Genomic DNA, 22809 nt, shown 5'->3' with positions numbered 1-22809 from the left:
CAGGGCCTTCGAGCATCTCCAAAGCTGGGGATAGTAGCCGTCTCCAGGCAACCAACGCTTGACATAGGTTCAGACAGAGGCACTTCAACTACCGTATAATCCATCCAAAGGCCAAAGGGACCAAGAATATAGACAGCTCTGGGATAAACTCAGAGTTTATACACTTAAACCATGGCTGGTGATGGGGGTCTTAGCACAGCCTGGTGCCATCTGGTATGCAGGAAGGCAACTTGGACTGTCAAAATCTGAGACACCTGATTTTCCAACCAGTTATGGTTTGTGTTAGCAGGTGTCAGACTGGGAGACCTGAAGCTCCCCCTCCCTCCTTCTCAGCCCTGTCTCTTGTGCCTGAAGTCAGATTTTATCTAAAGCAGCCTCTAGACTCAGCTGCTTGGCCCTTTCTCTGCCACTCCAAAACATAACGTGGGAGGAGAGGACCATACTCCAGTCAGTGGCACAGACATGGAGTAGAAAGCCGATGGTCGTTACCTTTTCCATCTAAAAGATGGAAAGCTTGCTGAAGAGCAGCTGGAAGCACACACTGGCATCTCCCCTGGAGAGACATCTCCTTGCCCAGCAAGGAAAGTCACAAGGAGTTGCCTTCATCTTTTTAGGAAGGTTCATTTAGAGCATGTTTCAAAAGGTACATCAAGGTGCTAGGCTTGTCACGAGCATGATGCAAGGAGAAGTCAGAAAAGAGCTGCGAAAATGCAGGAGAAGGAACTAAGAATTAAGAAACCAGAGTAAACACTGAGGTGTGGGATCCTGTTTCCATCTAAATCAACAGAGACTGTGTCATTGGCTTCAGTGACGCCAGACTTTCACCCAAGGACCAGTGGTGCCAGGGGAAGGGATAGCAGAAAGATTTCATTATCCAAATAAACAGGGTCATCCAGTTTCTTCAACTTACTTCAAACTGGAGGATAATGTTCAAATAATTAAAAGGCTGTTATGCATCGGTCATCATGATCTGTGACATGCTTTTAGCATTTCAATCAAGTTGCTTTTAAATCAGTCAACAGACTTCTCACTGATTGCTAGAGCACATCAGGCCTTCCTACCTGTTTCAAGATGACATTTTACAGGCATGCCTTGCTCTCATCCTCAAGGTCTCCTAATGTAGCTTTCTCTGCAAATCTAGCCTAACTGCACTGAGCTTGTAAGACTTTAGAAAGAAAAACACATTTATGGTAGCAACAAGATACTAAAAGAGGAATTACAAGCAAAACAATCACTGCCTCTGTAAGTCCTTATAGCTCCCTTGTCTGCAGTGGTGGGAAGCTTTCTGAGGGGTCCATTGCAAACTCAGCAACAGCTGTCTTACAGAGACTAAACACAGTAACCAAAAGGAAAACTGTTTTCTTTTTGCTAACAAAAGAGAGATCTCGTAACTGTTGCTTCTGCAAGTAACAATCCTCCAAGCTTCAAAAAAAGCACGCCTAAAATTGACACAGATTCACAGGTACACAGGTAAGTGGGCAGATTTCCAAAGCAGGGAACATTTCTGTGGACTCTAATGGAGTGCAATGAGAACTGCTGCAAATTATCACCTAACATGCATTTAGCACTGTGCATATACAACTGGGTACTGAGAAAAATGTTTGCTATTAAATGTAATTAATATCTACCTAATAATTAATGCATATAACCCTCATCATATACTAGAAATCCTATATTACCCAGCATTAATTAGCCTACAGAAGGCATGACCAGAAGATATCACTGACGTCAACAATTTAATATCATTCAAATATACAAGAATAATGAGAATATTCACAATAACATTGTACAATAGGCTATTTCATGGGAGAGAGAGGCGGAGGGAGAGAGAAAAAAAAAAGGACTATATTGTAGCATCAACCACATATTTGGAAACAAGGGTTAATCAGAAGCTTCCCAGCTGGCTGGCTGTTTCCTGACCGCCCATTATGGATTTATTTCTCCCTTTTCCTTCCAAGGGTGAGGTGCTGGCCTCTCCACTCTGGACTGCTGTGCTGGACAGACCAGTTAAGATATTTGGCAATTACCAAGTGACTATTAAATTACCCATGCATATTTTTGACCTAGTTATAAAATATAATCTCTGGGCAATATGCAGGAGAACGCAGAAGATTGATAATAAATAGCAGATCCTGTGTCGCTAATTCAAAAATCCAACCCTGGCAGTAAGCTAGGCTAATTTTCTGGCAGTTGTTTTCACAGCCGTTTTAACCCAAAGTAGCAGGGAGCAGCGGAGCATGCAACCCTGTGCTGGAGCTGGGCAAGCACGCTGCCCTGTCAGCACCAGGACTGCCTGCTCCACAGCACCATCAAAAGAAATGGAAGATTATTCTTTGAACAAACAGTCTTGAAGAAATGTGATCATTCAGGATCAACTGGGAGTGGGAATGGAGTTCAGGAAAAAGGATTGCTTATTTTTGTTGTTAATTTTGCAAATTTTGTTACTTTAGTTGGCATTGTCCAAATACTGCCAGTTTTTCACCAGCTTTGGGACTTTTTTTCTTACTCACTTTATCTTCCCATGAGAAATGGAAAGAAAGGAGAGGTAAAGAAGCAAAAAACCAAAATTTTTGGTTTGTTTTTTGTTTTTCTTTTTTTAAGAAAAACCCAACATTACCAGGAAAATGTTTTGTTTTCCTCAAAAATCGCTGAGTGAACCTTGTGGTCAGCTCTTCTTACAACTATTGGATTCCCCATGAAGAAGGAAGGAATAGCTTATTGCTATACCAAAAAGCAATAGGGCACTAGAGAATCTCCCATCCAGCAAATCCACTGCATAGGTCACCTGGGCTTTCTGATACTTCCATTGCTAAAGCTTAACTTTCTCATTGGCACAATGATGTCAAGACCCATGTTTTACCATCCTGCCATGAAATGTAACTCCTGCAAATGAAAACCCTGCTAGCAAAAAGCAGTGCAGCCTCCCATTCAAAAGCTGCTATTACTTTTGCCAAGTGTGAACATGAAAATTTGCTTTAAGCCCTCCCCTGCCTGCCCTGTTATTCCTTTCCCACTGTTTATGAAATTCAGACTTCATTTTCTGTGTAGCCTGTATTATGTCCCATGTTTCTGTTTCCAGCAAAGATGGCTCAGCATGAGTGGCAGCCCACTTTGGGAAACAGCAGATGACATGGCACACCTCCTTCCCAGTGGGAATGGCCCCTCTCCCACCAGGGAAATGGTCCGGCTGCGGCCGCAGAGCTTTCTGCAGTGAAAGCAGCCAGCCTGCTCTGGGCTTACTGCATTGCCATCATACCATGTTGTGGACAGCACCACTGAGCAGTGAGAGGCATGAGTGCCACCATGGCTGAAAGCCCCACCTCCACAGGACATTGTCCTCTGCTCAGTCCCCACCTCTGCTGGTGCTCTGAGGTGAGATAAAGATATGATCATGCATCCTCTTCACAAGAGGGAAAACTGCCCTCTGACAAGCTTTAATTGCTGCTAGAATGACTAAAATTTTGACTATGTGTAGCTTTCTCTGAGGTTTGAGACCACAATCACACTAATTCTGCCATAGCCATAGGGCAGCAGAAAGAAGACAAACATAGAAGCAGGGAGAGGCTCAATAAAAAGAGATGTCAAAGGCAAACATTAATTAAGAAGATTTCCAGACACAGACTTTGTACCCATTCAGGCTATATAATGCAGTACTCTGTATGAACACTCTTGCTCCAGTTTAAGAGTGCTTTTGTCCACTTTAGCTTAAACCTGTTCTCAATCAGCAAATGCAAAGCCGATATAAACCTGGATTAAATCAAGACTGGAATGTACGGAGAAGGACTACTTGGAAATTGTGTCCCAAGGCACATGCTTACTTCAGCTGGCTGAAGCACAGATTTATATGATGGTGTCTCAGGATTGAAAGTACATATTAATAGAAAAGTCCTATCAACATTTAATTGAATGTACGGGACATTTTGGAAGACCTTTCTTCAGTTGTTTTTTTATAAAGCATTTCATGAGGCTGTGATCCTTGAGAAATACTGGAACCAAGAAAAATACTAAATGATACTATAATTATGGCAATAGTTGTTGTATCTAGATGAGAACAAAGAGCTGCATGCAATCTGAATGGCAGAGGATCAAAAAAAGGACCTGATTTTTTTATAATTTTCCTGCTAAAAGAGCCCCAGCTATTTTTCCCCTTAATAACCAGTGTTTCCAATATAATAGAACATGCCAGGGAAAGAATATATTCTGTAGAGCGATGGGTGGCTTTACAAGTCCTGAAAGATCAGATAAATAACTCATATCCCAGCAGCTGGGGAAATGAGACAGACTTTCTGTCTCCCAGACTCTGTCCCCCAGCATGGACCCAAATGCCCAAAGGGACCGAACCAGATCACTCAGGGTCCCAGGTGCAGGGTGCCCAGCTGCCTAGTCCGAGGTAGGCAGCTTGAACTCAGCTCCGACTTGCAGTAGTCACAAGCCCTGTATGATGAATTTAATGGCCTGATTTCGTTTGCAAATGGAGTTGTGCTGTCTGGGTTACAAAATATATTTCCATTTATGTTGGAAGGTGTACCAGAGGGATGAGTTGAACAGCCAAAAGACTGGCTTTAACATCTTTTCACGGAGTGTACCCTTCCCTGCTGGGATCATGGTGACAAGGAAACAGAAGAAACTTGCACTTTCTCTTTTAATATTGTAAAAAACCCCAGGGAGAAGGACAGAAGCAAACAAACCCCCTTGGCCTCTTTCAGACTAAGAGAGAGAAAGGTCAATTGAAATTATATTGAGCCTCATTTCAGGGCTGCAAGACATGCTGTTCATATAATTAATCCTTCATGGCTATTCGTGTGCCCCAGACCTGCTTGCTATTCATTCCACTTGCAAAGAATAATGATAATTTTAGGTATCTTCAGACCAAGACACACAAATCACAACTATTAGTTATTTCATTTCAAGTTAACATTGTCCCAGAGTTAATACCAAAACTAATCTTTTATATGGATATTTATAAAATTTCCTGTAACACACTAGCAAAAGATTTCAACATTTTAACTTCTGATTCTCAGAGTACCACTAAGAGAGATTCGTGTGAGAAAGTAACCTGCAATTAGGCTGGCCAGACAAAATGGTGGAGAAATCCATAGAATAATGATCAAATTTATGTCTGGGACCTCATGCCACTGTGCTAGGGCAGCAGTGAGAAGATTTGAAGAATTTAGGCTTTTCCCAACTTGAGCAATGTCCTGCTCCATCCACACAACAAACTGCCATCCACTGAGTCCACTTGAACAATTTTGAAACAAACGAATCTATGTGAGAGCAAAATCTGGCTGATTGCATGTTCATGGAAAGCAGTTATAAGGGACTTGCTGGCAACTTCAATCTTAGTTCCCTTCCAACTCCATACGTGTACATCTAGAAGAAGGTATGTAGTTGTTCTATTTCCAGCTCCTGCAGCTATGTCACAATTTGTGATTTGCAAAATTAGAAATTAATGAAGTACGCTGGCATTAGGAGGAGTCTCTCAGAGAAAAATCCAGCAATAAAAGGCTGGTAATTGCCACCGAACAAGGAACTGATGGATACCACACCACGCTGGTTGCAGGTAGGTAGGCAAAGTGACTCATGAAGTAAGCTATATAAAGGGATGAGTAATCAGAGAAAACAGAGTGAAAGAACAAATTGCCTCATATGAGAAAGGCAGCTGCTGCCGGAGATTACCTGCCTAGGACATAGAAGCAGTAATGGAAAATTTGTTGAAGTAGAATAAAGAAGGGTAATAGAAGAAAGCAATAGAGCAGCAGTTCCCAGTCCCAATTTGTTCAAGAATGAACATCATTCACAGCAGCTACAGCAATTCCTGGCCATGGGCAGAGGAGGAGGCAGACAGTTCTTTAAGCAATGTGCTCTGACCCATCTTGCACAGCCGCAGCAGCATGCAGAGTGAATGGAGACAGAGAGCCTATTGCAGGTGGTCACTAGAAGTGTTATCTCTTCTGAGCCCATGGATAAAGCCAATCAGACAGTGCAGATTTGGAGGCAGAAACACTGTCATGGTGTTTGGATGTTAGAACATGAACACCCATGTGGTCAACTGTCATAGAACCATAGAATCACAGAATGGTTTAGGTTGGAAGAGACCTTAAAGATCATCAAGTTCCTACCCCCCTGCCATGGACAGGGACACCTCCCACTAGACCAGGTTGCTCAAAGCCCCATCCAGTCTGGTCTTGAACATCTCTAGTGATGGGGCATCCACAACTTCTGTGGGCAACCTGTTCCAGCGTCTCACCACACTCACAGTAAAGAATTTCTTCCTAAAATCTAATCTAAATCTCCCCTCTTTCAGTTTAAAACCATTACCCCTCGTCCTATCACTCCACTCCCTGATAAAGAGTCCCTCCCCATCTCTCCTGTAGGCCCCCTTTAGGTACTAGAAGGCTGCTATAAGGTCTCCCCAGAGCCTTCTCTTCTCCAGGCTGAACAACCCCAACTCTGTCAGCCTGGCTTCATAGGAGAGGTGTTTCAGCCCTCTGATAATCTTTGTGGCCCTCCTGTGGACCCATTTCAACAGGTCCATGTCCTTCCTGTGCTGTCACCATTACTGCAGAGGACAACAGAGCTCAGAGTAACGAAGGGAGCTTCTCCCCAGACCCCAATAGAGCAATTGTGTGCTCCAGTGCCGTTTCTCCCACCTCTGCTCCAAGAAGCCCCGCTGCTGTGTACTCCCCTGGCTGCACTCACTGCAGCAGGGGAACATGCTGCTCCTTCTGCACACACCCGGAGCTGGTGAAGATGAAGCTGATCTCCCCAGATAAGTGGACCCCACACAGAGCTGAGACAGGCCAGCTCATGCATGTGGATCCAGAAGCACATCGGCAGTTGCGTCCCACTGTGAGATACGCCCTGAAACTTTTCGCTTATTTGGATAGGTATGGTCCATTTACCCATTAAATGAAAGCCAGACCATCTCTCCTCTGACTGTGATTATTGAATCACATTCAATAATAGAGGCAGGGAATACTCTGGACCTTCAGCCCTCTGATATTTTGTTTATCCAATTCTCTCAGACTCTGCTAAATCTTAAGCTATTCCCCCAGTAATTTGTATATTTGGACTGTATTTCCAAGCAAGGCTTTGGAGTTAATCATGATGTTAGTCATTGGGACTGAACAGGAATGGCATGAATTTGTCCTTGTTTTCAGACGGGATAAATCTACCCATTAGGAGAAAGTTTCCTGGTTCATGCTCTTGGATTTTAAAAATGAAACTCCATATCTGTGCTATCCTTGCTTAGACTCTGATCCCATAAACACTCTCACTAAACATTTGCAAAGAAGAGGAAACACAGCCAAATCCTACTAAGTTATAGTCAGCAACAATCCTATTGCAGGACATTTATGTTTTCTGCATGTTCCACTGGGAAAGAGGTCCCTTTAAAGCTTTCAATATTATTTAAGCACAAATGCTTTTTATATAGGTCAGGAAAAAGAAATGTAATTTCCCCTAGTTTTGTTTGGTTGAAGTTCTCTGTTCTAGCACTTAATTAATGACTCTGGCAAAATGTTTTGAAAGCAGCAATGTTTCTAACCCCAAATGTATTGCCAAATTGAGTACTTCCTGCTCATTGTCTATTTTGGAGAGGAGGTTGAACTCACATCCATGCGCTGCTAATAAAACCAAGGAAACTATTTTCATGGTTATGGAAAAAAAAGGTATTTCTTCCTCAGTACCCATCTCTGTCAGTTATAGCTGCAGGAAAGAAAGAAGTGATGTTAAGAAATATGGAAAGCAAGGGAGAGGAGGGAAGGGAAGGGAAGCCACGGAGAACAGTGCAACCTTACCCCAGCTGGAACAACGAGCTTCACCAGTTGGCTTTGACACACAACTTCCCTTCTTATATATTTACCCTTGAAATCCAAGCACTCTGAGGAGAATCCACGTAAGAACATAAGTACCCAGAGTGGAAATTAGGCAGAACTGCATCCAGAACACAACCCTCAAATCTTTACCTAATACAATGAGTGCCTCTTTTTTTTTTTTTTTTTACCAGCAAATTTCCCCAGGTTTTTAAGCTCTCATGTCTTTTACAGCCAGCACTTGCCTTGGGTCTGAGACACTGCAGCTCAGTGACTTGCACCAGTACACGTGTTCAGAGCTGGTGTGTCCCCAGGTGTCACTACAAACTGACAGCATTGCCATCAAAGACCTGCCCAGAAGAGGAGGTGGCACACTTCCATTACACCATGGTCTGATGACCGCTTCTCCAAGTAACAAGACACGAACATGCCTCTCTGCAGTGTGAAGGGTTCGAGCTTGCTACACTAATGGACAAAGTTCAGATTCATTTGACCTAGGGGGTTTTGCACCAAAGTGAGACAGGAATAGAGAGAAATAGGGACTTGCAGCAGACACTGTAGCCTGAGTTGCCCTCCTTGTTGAGCACAGAAGGAGCCTAGGAAAACACCTCCTACCGCTCTGCAGTGGCAGCAGGATGTGCAGACAATGCAGGGATGAGCCTGAGCTTGGTTCCGGCAGCTGCTCCATGCACACTGGACATTGCAAAGCCTCCTCTCGTGCAGGTGCCACATCCCCTCCACTTCCAGTTGCTCAGCTGAAGGAACAGCACCCATGACCTGGACCCCCAGCAGCGCTCAGGAGCTCACTGACCAACTAGGTGGGGAAAAAAAACAGCTGGATTTACAGCCTTTTCCTCCATGGGCAGATGGTGACAGAGGTTTCTCTCTTCTACCTATGCGTACTCTCCCCATAAAACCTGCAGCAACTTAGGCAGCTTCTGTTTTGCAGTCTTATTTGTTTGGCATTTCAAATGGAGAAGAAGCTTTTGTAGAGGGAACAGGGGATGGTCAGAGCCATTACGTGAATCTCATTCCCTCAGACAACTATGCAGCATGGGAGCATCTGCTGAGTCAAAGACAGTGATTTCCATTTGATAAATTACAAGCATGGACATCCTCTCAGATGGCCATCCTGCTTCTTCTAAACACCATTGCACCCAGATGGCTGGGGGAGTCGAGAACAGCCACACCTACTTTGAGAGACTCAGGAACAGGAAGGGTAAATAAATACAAATTGCCATATCTTGACCAAAGTCTCTCCGTCTTGGAGACTTGTAACCTTTCAAGGCAAAACCATATCACTAATTGCCTATCTATCTGTGATATAAGCCAGAATTTAATATTGGCTGTTAAAACATACTCAGTCTGCAATGTGTTACCTCTTGGAGACAGCTTAAACAATGCTGAAGACTTTAAAGCACTAAAGGCACCGTTCTTCTCGCACTACTGCTACAGACACTTTTCCCTTGCCGTAGCTCCTGATTGCCACAGTCCCAAATCTTCATGCTCTTAGACAGACTGATGGGACTGCCCTGTCCCCAGGCAAGGCCAGACCTCGCATCCTGCCTCTTCAGCTCTTTTGTTACTGGACCTACAGGTCAACAGTGGAGAAAAGTTCACTGATACAATTCTCTCATTTTCTGGATGATACCCCTTGCAAGCCTTGCTGCCCCATGATATCACTCAAGGAAACACATTGCTGGAGGAGGCCCCAGTGGGAAACACTGCTTGGCTGCCACCAAGGTCAGAAGATCCAAAGGAATACACCAACCATTCAAAAATCTTAAGAACTACAGGCACACCTTTAGTAGGAAAATAAACTCTGTAGAAGCTTGTCAAAGCTGTAACAATGCAGATTAAGTCTGCATGGTAGGCAAAGCATGGAATAGCATCTGGTCTGAATTTCTTCTGGGTGACTGGAATAAGTCCTCATCCTGATACTGATCCTGATGTAGGGTGTGCTGATGGGAGTGATGGCAGTAATCAGGCAAACAGAGCTGAGAAAGATTCACTGCTAAGTGAGGATGGTAATCATTTTGTTTCTGATGCAACAAGACAGCCTTCCCTGAAATAATAGCTGGTGAAATAGCAGATTTATGCACAAGAGATAACTATCAGATATTGAAATGTTAGGCAAGGGTAACAATATGGACATCCGCTAACAACTAAACCATAAAGCTGCTATTGAAGTATTTGATGGGTGCATTGCCAATCTTTGATAGCAGCCCAACACAAAAGCTGCTCACTTAATGTTCCACAGACTCACAGCATCTGACAAAATAAATGACCTTCCAGGACTTCTCATGTGGCATTTCTACTTTCTGCTGGAACACAATGATATTGGCTAAACATGTTTCTTGTAAACATTTGCCTGTAGTGTTTTTGCTTCGTATATTTACACAGACCATGTAAATTTTGTGCTTTACTTTCGACAGAGAAAACCTGCTGTGACTTTTTATGTTTAATGCATTCATTCTGAAGTTGTTGCTTCATCCACTGCCAATACGCTCTTTTTTTGATAGAGGACATTAGAACATACTAAGAAAACGTATTTGCACATGTAACCCTCATGCTGCCGTTACTTGCACTACAAGTTTCAGTGGCCAAGAAAATGGTATGCTCCCAGGGTTTGGATCAGTGAAGTTCCCCTGCATCATTAGAGTGGCCTGGCAAGGCCAAGTCTCAAAAGGCCAGAGGGTTCCCATGCACAAGCCTACCAGCCTGGGACCAAAGAAGCCAAAGCAACGCAAAGTCACAAATGTTGAATTTCCAAAGCTGGACTGTGCTACCAGGAAGTGCAACACCTGGAGAAGAGCCCAGGGGCTTTCTCTTAAGAGCAACAGGCAGCACCTCAGAAGAAAAGTGACTAGACTACAAGTCTGCAAGCAGCATCTTCACTGTAAGCTGGCTGCAAGCTTTGGGAGGACTGATGATATTGTTGGAGAAAAAATGCAAGCACAGAAGAAAATAAAGAAATTGAATATAGGACTTAAAATGCTCATTTCCTCTTCAATAAAAGAATATAAGAACTAAAGTGATTACAAGTATTTACCAAAATAAGCAGTCAGGGATTGTAGCAGAAGTATTAAAATACTCATTGTTTTAAAAACAGATCACACATGGATCTCATCAAGCTGACATCCCTAGGAAGAACAGGTCATCCATGCAGTTAGGGAAGAGTTTGAGGGCACTGGGGAGTTAAGAAGCTGATAATAAAAACAGGCTAGGACTAAAGGAACCCAACTGTCCTACTCATCATGACTCAAGAATTATTTGTCTGTCTTAAAGCAGAAACCAAAGAATTTTCTTTCTCAGGGAATCATCTGGCAAGTAGAGCCATCACTAGGATGGTTAAGACAGAGAAAAGGGCTTTAGTGTGAAATCAGTTATGCCTTTTTAAAGGAACGGTGTTATTAGCTGAAACTATTCTTAAACCAAGAATAGTATTTTCCAAAAGGGATCACACAAACATCTTCCTGCCCTACAAAAAACCCACAGATCCTATCGGCAACTTCAAGCATCCAATTTGCAAACTAAATACAATTTGAGGAAAGTGTAACAGCTTTTCTGGACAGAACAGTCAGAGGAGGAAAGTCCAGAAGTAGCATTTCAATCTGGTTTAGAAAAGAAACCTGCATAATCCAAGGCAGATTTAGACTGGGATTGCAAGGTTTTGTGGAAGCTTCCTGCAGAAAGAGAGTCAACACAAGTATCAGTTCTCCTGGCTTTTACTGGGAAGCTAAAAGGAGATGTAGGACTCTCAGTATTAGCTAATAATGTTTTTTAGGGTAGAGATTTTCAGGATTTACAGAATTTGAACCCCTCCACTGCCCTCCAATAGCTTTGCCACTACTTAACTTTCTATCTGTAAAGCAGAATTACATTCTGTTTCTTCCTACAATGTTTTGGAGAGGGAAGGAGGTCTTTTAAGGACTGGCAAAGCTAAAAACAACAATAAAAAAAAATTATTAAAAAAAAATATGTCAGAGATCCTTTATGCTGCCTCAAAAGACAAGAAGAGTTTGAGGAAACTGTTAAAAATTGTTGTATGCATCAAAAATACAGGTTAAGTCAGGCAAAAAGTCCCAGCAGTAGCATGGAAGAAGTGGACCTTGCAGCAGAGCGGACGTGTAAATTCATGTCCTAGATCAGACGTCTTTCCTCTTGGAGACAATCTCAGCAAACACAAGTAGGTGGGCAATGAAAAGCTCACGCTGTTGGTTTCAATGGGTCATGGGGTAGCAGACAGAGGAGCAGGGCCTTACCAAGCTCCCTGGCTGGCAGGCAGGAATTGGAGCAGTTAGCTGCAGTATTTATATGTAGATATCTCATTAATAGCCTTAATCCTTGGTCCAGGGGGATGGTGGAAAACAGGGTCAAAACAGCAAAGCCTGCACGTAGTGCCTCAGCTCAGGCACGTCTGCTGGTTATTGCAGAGAACAAAGATGAAAATCTTCTCTAATACAAACCTCAGGAGAATAAAGCACGTGTGTGAAAAGGGAATATATAAAACACGTTCACAAGGAATGGCTAGTGTCAAATATTTCTCTGTGCTTGAAGTGTCAGCTGGGTCTGACAGGTGCCTTTAGAAAAAAAGCAAGTCAAAGCAATAACAAATGGCTCCCTAAATCCCTGCTGTCAGGCACTGGCATGCTAGTCATTTCCACACTTCTCCTTTCTGATGGCTGAAGGAGAACCACGTCTTCCCAAGACACCAAACCTTGCTCATCTCCTAAACAAACACTAAACTCCCACACCCTCTCAAGGGCTAAGATGCTTGGATGAGGACGCAAGCACCGTTCCCCCCATTGGACGCCCTGCTCCCCCCGCCCCCCACCATTACCCCAGGCTTTTCATCACCAGAGCAATTTGACAAAGTTGTGTTTTTGCCTGCTCCTGCATCCCCCTCTTGGTGCAATGAGGATAGCCTGTCCTGCAGGTCTGATGTTCAGCTGGGTTTTTTCCTTTTTAAGACTTGATTCCCTGATCCCATGCAAATCATTACTGTCACTTTGGAGTAAGAGTGCTATTGCTCACCATCACCCCCAGATCCTGGGAGGATGCAGAGAATAAAGGCTGTGAGCTGTTCCGTAGGGGAAAAGAAGGGTCCACAGAAAGATGTTACCTAGACATAACATATATTTCTGTCTGCCACTTTGGTTTCCCTGGGTAATGGATTTCAAGCATTTCTGCCCGCCTTAAAACACCACAATAAAGTTAACATATGTTCACCAGGAGGATGGACTGAACTTTCATCAAAATGATAGTGCTATCATGAAATACTGATTCTGAGGTAACTATTTGCCATTGATAGAAAAAGAATTCGAACTGGTGGTTTCAAAGGCCTGAAAAGCATTCATTAATCTTTCGTCAGCAGCTGGGCTGGAGAAGATAAGGCCAAGCTTGTATTTTGGTACACTTGCTTCCTTAAATCAATGCTGATACGGTCTCTACAGAAATACAGATCAGGGAAGGTGGTATTACTGTGCAGAAAGCAATTTTTCAAAACAAAAGTATGAAATAAGCAACTCATTGGGGTCAGGAGAGGAAAGAAAGCAATGGAATAAATGTCTGATGAATGAGAAAATTATTATAAGCAGCTTAGCTAGACTTCCAGAACACCAACTGGGAAAGGAAAGATGGCAAGAGAACAAAATTGGTGCATACTGAGCCAGGAATAAAAAAAACCACATGAAATAATCACTGTATTTTTGTAAATTATGCTGATCCCTTGCAGATAACTCTTGCAAAATTAAGGGTTGATTTTAGTGCCAAAAAGTCTATAGATGTTTTGACACAGAGGCTAGCAGGAACAGGATCTGGCCTATGGATAATATAAGCAAAACAGAATCAAGCCAAAGATAATTTTCTTTACATTGGTTAATATTTTAAGAAGGAACTAGAGATTTGCTGTGTTCGCCACAACAGAAAATATTTATAAAACTTCTGGTTTTCAGACGGCAACTGTCCAGTACCCCCTAAAAAATCAGGATTTATTTTAAAATATCTCAAGTTACTAGTGAAGAAAGTTTGAAACCAAAAGTCACCACTCTTTTCTCCACATTCTGGAGATTCCATGGAGAAAGCAGCCATGTAAAAGTAAAGCCTAGTAGTTTCACTTTACATGGTAGCAAGTTTTGATTAAAATTTTTACTTCTAATGTGTTCAATGGCTGGTCTAAAATGTAATTATGTGACCAATCTGATACTTCGAGCCTATGAATACAAAAAGGAAGATTTAAACTTTGCGGCTTTCACCACATTTCTCTAAGGGCTAAAAACAAAAGCACACTTCTGACAACGTCAGGCTGCAGTAAAGTTCAATTCTTACCGATCTTCTTATCCAGACCCCAAAATCTTGGTTCTTGCTCATCTTTAGTTCTGTTGGGTTGTCATTGTTCTACAGAAAAAAAAAAAAAGGGGGGGGGTTTAGAGTCCTTAATAACAAAATCATTGTGTTTGAAACCTAAATAAATCCATGAAGATAATGCCTCAAGGAAATAAAACATGTCATTTAAATGAAAGATACAGGAAAACATGTAACATCTACTAACCATAATGCCTGCTTGGAAAGCTGCTAACTTTATGGTGGTGTTTTACTATTCCAATACTTAGAAACTCTCCTCCTGTACATTTTAATTAGTAACCTACTACCTTTAAAGCACAATGTTCAATTTACCTTGCTATCTCTTTTTACTAGGCTGTGTAAGAGTTAGGACTTGATGTTCCCACTGATGTTCCCAGAACCTCCATCACTTGTGAGGGATTCTCCTACTTAACTGTGTTTATCACTAGCTTTAAATAAACCTGTGAATGACATGAGACATGGCAACACACCTTCACCGCCAACTCAGCCATGTGTAGTTTTCAAGTGGAATGGATCCCAGGATTTGATTTTCAAATATCTGGCTGGCTTTGTTGCGGTGCTTGCCCACTGCGGCTAGTGTGGATGAGGCCAATGGCGTGACCCCACTGCCAGTGAGCCCTTTGGGAGCCCATAGCTCCAGTTATCCCTACTGGTTGTTGTATTGCAAGCGCAAGCTGATGAATTATAGCCTTCCTTGGAAGGCTTCTTGGGGCTGCAGAGCCTCTGTTCCCATTGCAGAGCTTTGCAGGTGCTACACGTTGTGATGGGACGGTAGTAGTGTGTCCTATGCAGCAGTAGGACAGTAACACTTAGGTTATGCACTTATAGCAGCTTTTACCCAGGAGTAGGTGAATGTTTAAGGGGTTGTTTTTTTTTTATTGAGGTTTTTAGCTGAGCCTTTGGAAAGGAAATCTAAGAGAATGATACATCTGAAGTTGTCTGCTGCTGTTGAGGGGCAGCAGGGCTGCATCCACTGTCCCTCCCACATGGTCCATGGCATCCAGAGGAAACCCACCTCTGCTTCCATAAACCAGCACTTGTGCAAAGAGGAAACCCTCCTCTGCTTCCATAGGCAGGCACTTGTGCAAAGCTGTGTTTCAGGTTCCTGAAACCCACAATCACATAGCAGAGCTGAAAACCTGGGGAGGGCCAGAAACATGTGAAACGATGCTCTAGTACAGCCTGAAGGCCATAAAATGGCAACATCAGGGCATGCAGAAGCAACCCAGGGCTGTGCCAGACCTGAGCACAGTGAGCCCTACTGGGGCTGTGCTGGGGAGAGGAGGTGGGGAGGCACATCTCCCAGTTGCAGTGGAGCAGCAGCAGTAGAGCAGCCCCATGCTATGGGAAACACCAGAATATTGGCAGGTCCAGCCTGGGCCTGCAAAGCACAACAAGGCATGCAAGGGCCAGGTCAGAACATAATGAGGTTGTGAGGGTCTTTTTCTTCTCTTTTTAAACCAAGCATCTTTACTTTGCATGCAAATATTACAGTATATTAAGTGTGAGATTTCACAATAGATAGCATCCAGCATCTAAAGCATCCTACTCACAGCGCTTGGCGCTGGTGGTCTCCTTGACCACTGAGCACCCCTGACCTGGGAACAGCCTTTGACTGAAATACAAAATACTTAAAGCACAGCAAACCAGCACAAGATATTCACACTGAAATGACAGTGTTTACATACATGTACACACTGTCTGAAATCAGAAATCTAAAACAGACTGGAAATACTCATTGCTTTACAACAGTAAGAAAAGAGGGTTCATGGGAGAGAAGGCAGATAGATCCAGGTTATCGGAGCTGCCAAAAAACTGAAGAAGTTTTAATAGTCTTGGGATTTTTTCATTGGTAAAACTCTCTTCATACACTACATAAATGATACCCAGCTGTTAAAAGACCACCTTCTCCTCTTCCTTAAACTGCTGTGTCCAGGACTTTGTTCAATCAATGAGCAGAGGAGTAACTCAAAGCAGTTCCAGCGCTACAGAGTCCCCCTTCACAATACCCCGAGATTTAGTTAACACAGCGATTCAGCTCTGGGAGCTGATTTTGTTTCTGGAGCCTTCAGCATTCTCACTTCAAATTTAATCAGAAATAATTGGCTCTTTTGAACAGCAGGAAACTTGGCTGTTACCAAAGCCATGTTGCACTGCCAAGCTCTGCCTGTTCAGCAGGAGCTGCAGTCCTGCTGCGTGGATGCTGCTCGCAGCCCTCCGGGACAAACTCCTCCTCCTAGGGGGGGATACAGCTTATCATCCCAACAGCTTCCTTGGGACCTGAAGGGAGAGCAGTGCCCACTTCTATTGCATTTCATTGGAAAAAAAGGGTGACATGCAACAGGAGAACAATGGGAGTACGTCAACTCATGTTGCATCAGCTCCATAAGGGAAATCTCCAGACTGTAAAGTGCCGGGAATCAAAGGATGTCCCAGGCAGATCCTCAGTCTCTGAGAGCTGTCCTGTAGCCAGACTCCAGTAAGTATTTTAATGTGATGAATCCTGCATTAAACTGTGTCAAATGAGTATGCTCTTTAAAAAGTTTCAGTGGTGCTATTAAATGTGCTCGCACACAAAGCAGGTGTGTGTGTACATGGCAAAGAGTCAGCAACGAAAGGCCACGGACTCTGATGTCAGACTGATGCCAGGGACGGTACCAGCCCCGCAGGACAATATTGGCTTCCAGGAAAAATGCCAAGAGCCTTTCCCAAATAAAAGCAGGCAATTAGGACATGACAGGGAATGCCTTTCAAAATGATACATGATGCTTTTGTACCATTGATGGTCTTGTGCAAGAGATCTCAGTGTTGCAGAAATCATAGATAATGGGAAAGAGGATGAAAGGGAACTTGTGCAAACATTGTCTGGAGCACAGGAATGACAAATGCCCTGGGGAGGCATCCTTTAACCACTCCAGCAAACTCCATCATAATCAAGGTGTAGGCAAATAAAAGGCCATTGTATTCACCAGTGAATCAAAAGAACTTTTGAAATGCTAAGAGGATTTGAGGGGGGAAAATGGAAAAATACGAAATTTTAAAGGCAGGCAGGACTGTCGTTTCACACAGTTGACAACTAGTTTTTGTACCGGGGAGAGGGACAGAAATGAGTTCATTTCTTAATGTGACACTTCCAGGCAAACATCTTTGTCAAAGCCAGTAATACAGTACTACTGTGGTAACTGCCCTGCCCCAAACTGCCGTAACAGTAAGGCAGTTCAGACATATTTCCTGATATCAGAGGAACAGAAAATATATCTGCAAGACACAATGGAAAGACTTTAACAGCCTGGAAAAAAGAACAGTCTGAGAGACAGCTGTAAGCCTCAGATTTCTCTTTGGTTTCCCCAAGACGTGGCTACAGCATCTCACTCTTGTGTATGGTTGAGTTAGTTTGGCCAAGAAAACTGAGTGAAAATAAAATACACCAGTGCAGACAAAGGAATAAAGGCAAATTATTTTCTCATTCCAGGAACCAGCCTTAATACACAGTTGAAGCTGGATTAAATGAGGTGGATGAGAGACCTAGGTATGTTACAACTTGCAGCAAACTAGCCACAAATGAATAATAGCTTAAAGATTAAAGCTATGTTAAAAAGTGCTTTTTGTTCCACGTCTCAGAGTGCTTTTCCGACTTGTCTTGTCAACTCCATTTCCATGTCTTGGCTAACATGATAAACTGTATAAACTGACAAAAACCTTATGACTGAAGCAACAGCCACAATTTTATGCTGTATAATTTTAACTTTGCTTTGTTCACTGTGTCCTCATTGTGTTGTACCTTGTCTGATATACATTGCAATTGCCTCTGGGTAGGGACTATAATAAATCATATACACATTCTATAAGCACAAAGGACTCCAAACGAATTAGTTAAATTAGTAATAAAGATACAACAAGCACAGAAGTCATTAATCCAAAGAAAAAGTACTAGTTGCTGTTGTTACAAAAAGTTCAAATTGTCACAAAACATTTGCAAAATATTCCACTCTCAAATTGCTTTGGCAATTGCAGTGGAAAATCTCCGGGGTCAGAGTCTCTGCTAAACTGGGCAGAGAAGCCAAGCCAAGGCAGCAACATACTTGAGGCTAGGATACAATCTTTTGACAATTCCTGTAAGGAACTATCCTTTTTTGCACAAGGGAACCTCCTGCAGTAGGATTTTGCAACAGCCAGTTTCCTTTAGACGTGAATATCAGAAGGAGAGTCAAACATATGCTGGAATGACTCTGCACTGCAGCCTGAGACTAAACAACAGGTAACGTTTCTCAAGTAGACATGCTAATCCTCCTTACAAAAGCCAGACAAAGTATGCTGTGCATTCATAGATTTAGCCGAAGGGCTTGCTACAGCAACCTTCTTATGGCGCATAGCTGAGACAACCCAGCTGTGTCCTGGCCTGAAGGGATCCTATGTAATAAATGAGAAGTAATCCTTTTATATTCATACAGTGAGATTATAGGTATGTAACCCCTGCGAACCACTTTGTTTCCACTAGAACTGGTGGTATGCTGGTAGTAGTGTCAGTAAGTGTGTAAGACGAGAAAAATGGAGGTATATAGCTTTTGCCAAAAGAAATGAAGGCTAACATGTAAGCGAGCCTGCTCTTAGGTAGAAAGTAACAAATTCGTTTGGGTCTTTAACCTTTAGAGTTGCTTTCCCATCCATTGCTCTCCTGAATTTAATAAGCCCAGGGCCAAATTTTAAATGTCATGCTATACAACTCCACAAATACTGTGGGACCGGACAGACTGTGGAATGGAACCAAGGCACTGCAGCACTGGGAGCAGAGGGAGCAGAGGCCAGAAAGTGAGAGCCAAACCCAGCCTGGATTTGGTTATGTGGGTAAAGAGAGAAGTGAGGGAGCCAGGTGCCCTGCTCCTTCACAGCTACCATGGCTCCCACCACTGCATCCTACTTCCTTACATTTTTCCAGAGTGCTCCAGTCACCTCATCTTCACACACATTTCTGATGACATCCTGCATCAATCAGACTTGCCATACACCATCCAGAGAGCCTGGAAGGACAGCCGTTAGACTTTTATTCAGCCTAATTGCACTGTTTTGCACTCACTGTCATTTAAAGTTTTTCAGAAGCTGATAGGTCATCAAAATAAAATTCTTCTAATAACTTCTTCTTTTACCTGCCTGAGATTCATAGAGATAGTAATCAGCATTAAAAAACAGTTTCTCTCTCAAAATCAAATTGCAGGAGAAGATTAGAATTAAGGGGTACATTTACAAAAATACAGAAGCTTTTCACGGAACAATGCTAATAACAGGAGGCCTTTAAACTCTATTGAAATATAATTAAATACACGTTCACCTCAAAAATTATTTTAAAGAATTAAGCTTTCCTAAAACCATTCAATAAAACCCCTTGGAACCCATTATAAATCCTTTCAATAACATTTTACAACTATTCAGTTTGGGCTTTTTTTTTATTCCTGTTGGCTTGGTACATATTCTTGAGAGCAAAACGTCCTAGTGCCATTGTGTTAGCTTTGGGGAAAAAACTAGTGCCATAAGTAAATGCAAATGCTCTTTTGTTTTCCCCTCATTACCCAATAGAATAAGAATAGGGGTGTAATTGAACAAGTGACCTCACATTTGGACACACATAGGAAAGAATGAAATGTATGTTATTTTAAGTTCTCTAGAGTCCACACATGCAAACCTCTCCAGATATTGCACTAAATGTCAGATCCTGATTCTTATGAAGTCAGCGGGAGGTTTGCCATTGTCTTCTGTGTCAGCAGGATGGAGCCTCTAGTATTTGTCTTCAGATGTGGTGACTTGTCCGTGTCCGCCAATGTCAGTAGAGCTCTGGCTAGTTAGATTAGTTGAAGATCTGCCAAGACATGTTTATACTCTATCACTATTAAAATCACAGCATGCAGGAATTAAAAAAAAAAAAAAAGAAAAACAAACACAAAACCAACAAACCAACCAAGCCTCTTTGTTAAAGGACGTCCTAGAGGACTGTCCTGCACTTTTGGGAAAGGACTGTGCATGCACAGAGCTGAAGAACATGGGAAATATTTGGGTATGGTAGCAGCCAGAGCATGGGAGTCGCTGTGTGTAGCACACGCTTCCTTTGCTCCCTCCTGGTAGCGTGCTGGCTGCGGCTCTTCACAGATGGATAGGTGAGAGCTGGGAGGCAGAATGCAGCGGCACCTTCTCCTTCTCCTGAGGCACCGCGGGGCAGAGGTGGAAGTAGGAAGGTGTGACCGCTGGGCCTCAGGGATGGATGGGGAACATCAGGGGACAGGGAACACCAGCTGGACCTGAGGGCACAGAGGGACTGAGCCAAAATTCCTGCTACCAGCAAAGCCACTGAGCCGGCTGGGAGCAGGGACTGGCTGGCAGGGGCCAACATGGGCAGGGAAGGGAACTGCATACAAACCTTTCCATTTTGTCTTTCTTTTTTTTTTTTTCCCCTCCTGTTCTGTCTGCCCAGTCACTTTGAACTTCCTCTATTTAAAAGTCTACATGTTCTCAAATTAAATTTTCAGTTTAAAAGCCTTCCAACTTTCCTGGAGAAACTCATTGTAGGGGAAAGGCTTGGCAGATCTGCCTCAAACCTCTGGTCATTAGAGTTCTGTCAGAAGCACCAAGATCTGGCAGAAGTACCAAGATCTTCTGCAGAAGTACTATCTGCAATGTTTCTTGGAATTCAAGATTTTTTTGAGGCTGTTTTGTTTAAGCAAGCCATTCCCCTTGCTATCACCTAAACTGGAGTACAAACATACTCTTTTCAAAATTTTAGTGCACCATTGTTTTTTTTGAATGTGGCTCTGAAAAAAAAAAATCCTGCCGTTGTTTACATCTTGCTAAGCCTTTTTATTCAGTGCCAGACAAAAAGCAGATAGGGTACAATGCTTAATAAAGACAATAACTACACTTTATTTTGGAGTCAGCCCACCACAGAGAAGCGATGAAGTCCAAACAGCTGCGATGAGATCCATATTCATAAGAATCCTCCAACAATGTTTGCATTGCCCTAATGCCATCTGCTTAAAGAATATGCTCAACACCCCATTGAGGTAAAATAAAAATAATACTCTCAGTGGGAAAACAGAGATGGAGGTAGTAAGTGGCTTTGCTGAGGCCGTCAGGCTTGCATGTAGTGCAGACACCAACCCAACCCTCCAGTCCAGGGCTTAACTAGAAGACCAAACTTCCCCATTAACTGCTTAATCACTGTATGTACATGTTAGGTCCCAGTCCGATTGTTGGTCCAGGAGGGGCATGCTAATTATGCTGTGTTGTCACAGCATAATCACAATACCAGCAACTCTATTGTCCAGGGCTACCATGACAACAGAATATGAAGACACCCACAATTACAGGTGTTTCTGCTGACCCCTCAGAAAAGAGCGAGCAGTGGTGATCGATCCTGGAGCTGCCATCACCAGGGTGATAACACGACCAGCATTCATCGCCATTAATAAAGCCACTCCCTCAGAAATAGCAATAGTTAAAAACTTTGCTGTGTTATATCTCATTCCATGTAAAAACCCAAAGTAGCCTGATAAGAGCTGAAACATAACTATTTCCACTGAAAACCATCTATGCCTTAGCTAACCTGCCACTGAAGCAGTAAGGAGAGGTAGATGAAGTCCAAGAGCTTTTGGCTGACCACAGGTGGAGAAGGGAGACCTTGTCCACAGTAGTCATCAAGGAGGAGACCACATGGATGTGCACCCAGGATGCTCCAGAGTGATCAGCCAGGCAATTCATACGGCTCCACCTGGGGAGGAGTATCCATATCCTCTGGAGGTCTGAAGGAAAAGACAAAACCATTTTCCTACTCTTGGGAACTCCAAGCTCTTCTAACTGTGACCCACTCCCAGGAACACATGTGACCTCTGGTAACACAGGCAGTGGCCTTCCCACAGGCTGCTGTCCCAGCTGCCATGGTTGCACCGGTGCTTGTGGCTGGCATTGTAGGAACCACTCTCCAAAGCAGAGGCAGGTCAGCGACTAAACTCACCCAGTGGGGACCTGACAAAAAACGGGGAGCTGGTAGACACAAAAACAGCAATGCTTTCCTCCTCTGCTCCAGAGACCCAAAACAATGACAGCAGCAACCCAGACCATCATCAAAGGAAGATGATGAGGCTGATGAGATGACAGAGGACATTCACTCCACCAGGAGGTACTCAGGACTATTGGGGAATGGGGTCAGAGTGTTAGCCCAGCATTTCCAGCTTCAGAGAAAAGGGATGAAAGGCACAGAAGAGAATATTAAAGCAAGGATATTGCTGTGACAAAGGACAGAGCTGAAATCAAGGAGAGAGACAAAACCACGCATCCATTTTCCTCAGATCATCATTCAGTAAGATCAATGCCTCAGCTGTGCCTGTGTCATTTCTCTTTTTTTTCTCATTCAAATGGTGGATTAACAGTAACTGTTAAATAGATTACTGTTAACAATGCAAGGGTGTTTTCTGCACATGCAGTAACTCATTGCCAGGCCAATAAACTCTTCAGCTTTTGGCCTCACAGTATTTATTTGCAGTGGATACCCCTGGGTTAAGTCACTTCTGCACTTTTTGGGCAGCTGATCTACTTGAGATTACTTTTTCAGAGCAAGATGTGCTATGTCTGCCCACTGATTACAAAG

This window comes from Numenius arquata, chromosome Z, assembly GCF_964106895.1.
Source record: "Numenius arquata chromosome Z, bNumArq3.hap1.1, whole genome shotgun sequence".
Lineage (NCBI taxonomy): Eukaryota > Metazoa > Chordata > Aves > Charadriiformes > Scolopacidae > Numenius > Numenius arquata.
Note: the sequence above shows the minus strand (reverse complement) of the source record.